This window comes from Hipposideros armiger, unplaced genomic scaffold (genome assembly GCF_001890085.2).
Source record: "Hipposideros armiger isolate ML-2016 unplaced genomic scaffold, ASM189008v1 scaffold_425, whole genome shotgun sequence".
Classification (NCBI taxonomy): domain Eukaryota; kingdom Metazoa; phylum Chordata; class Mammalia; order Chiroptera; family Hipposideridae; genus Hipposideros; species Hipposideros armiger.
In genome coordinates, this window is record NW_017731775.1 from 1,456,120 (window position 1) to 1,457,730 (window position 1,611).

Below are 1,611 nucleotides of genomic sequence, written 5' to 3' on the forward strand. Positions count from 1 at the left end.
TTTGCCATTTATAATAGTTTATGCTAAGAAATTAATACAGTATTATAACAAATTATAATCAATACAGTATTATGGTTAACTTTAGCAAAACAAGGGTTATATCGTTTTATACAGTATTACCTGCATTGTTGCCATTGCCTTTAACATAGTAGCCTTTTAATCCCAAATTGCACAGTTTTCGATCTCTGTAAAGCAAATTCAAGTCAATACTGGGAAAAATTATTAAACTATAAATTTAGAGAAAAATCAAGTTCAAGGCAGCACAGATTAAGAAAAAGGCTAAGGAGCAGAAAAAGCAACCTGCTAATACATTTTCCTCATCTGGTAATAATACATACCTCATGGGGTTGTTATAAGGCTTGACAGTATCTGTAAAACCTTAACTGCTGAACTGAACTGCAAAGCTGGAGACCAGACCTGCATGCATTTTACTAAGATGCTGCTCCCTTAAGAGCCCTGATTAAGCATCTAATCATCTACCTTTGAATACTATAATCACCATTACCATGCGTAAGTCGTCATTTTTTTTTTTTTTAAGATTTTATTAGGGAATTGGGGGGAGGGGAACAGACAGGTAAACAAATGGCTGTTTTTGTTCTTCAGTCTAGTTGTGGAGGACGTCGCTTCACTGGCTCATGTTGGTATGATCATTGTGCTCTTCCCGGGTGGGGCAATCCGTCACCCGTCATTGGTTGGCCGCTCACAGCGGCTCCTGGCAGTTCACACCGGCCGCTGGACGCCAGCCACTCATGTAGCTCACGGCAGCCCACTGCAGCCCCGCTGTGGCCTACCCGGTCACCGGCGACTCACAGCAGCCCAGCTGCAGGTCGACCTGTTGTTCAGCATCTTAGCTGTGGAGGGCAGTGTCACTGGCTCTCATATGTGGGATCCGAACCTGCAGCCCTGCTGCTCAGAGCTGGCGTTCCCAAGGGAGCTCCTAACCAGCTGAGGCACTCGGCCAGCCCAGTAAGTAATCTTTTTATCACTGTACCTGACACATGGCTGGCTGAAATACATGCTGAATAAATAGTTCTTGGAAATTTCTTAAGTACAAGTAGCAATTTCTCTACTGCAAAGGGACTGTAGATTAATTTCAAGTAATAAAAGGAAGTCCTTTCTAAAAGTGCTGAAATGAGATCATAGAAATGTTATGTAACTTGCCCAAGGCCACACAGCTAATTATTGGTAGAGCTGGGATGTGCAACCCAGATAGATATTCGGCCCCTAAGGACAGCACTCTTTTAAATTCTGTCTTAGGAACTTGTGGGAAAAGACATATCCAACGATTCTGTTGCGTTTATGATTTTTCTGTATATGAAAAACCTGAGATCACCACCAGACACTGTCACATGGGTACGATTAAGGTAAACCCAGGCACTTCAGTTTCCATACAGTTAGTTCTCTATCTCAACTAAAACACATTATGTTAAAGTATTTTAACAATCACCAGTGTCCTAGTGACTTTAGACCACTTAAATACCTTAATCAGAAAGACTCAATATAGTCATATGTTTTAGACTGATTAGTGGGATAGTGGAAAGGCTGTGGAGTCACAAAGACCTCTGGGGCTGCCACTTACCTGGCTATGTAATTTTTTTTTTAAGGCCATTA

The 1,611-nt window shown here is 41.7% G+C and overlaps 1 protein-coding gene across 1 annotated transcript in view; it reads right to left on the reverse strand.

The window, feature by feature from the left end:
• The window catches only part of LOC109394459 (trimethylguanosine synthase-like), a 16,014-nt gene extending 15,817 nt beyond the window's left edge, over window positions 1–197 (reverse strand). Inside the window, exon 1 of the mRNA XM_019664539.1 lies at window positions 121–197. The gene's annotated coding sequence lies outside the window, so the exon portion shown is untranslated. The remainder of the gene's footprint in view (window positions 1–120) is intronic.
• Window positions 198–1,611: the final 1,414 nt, after the last annotated feature.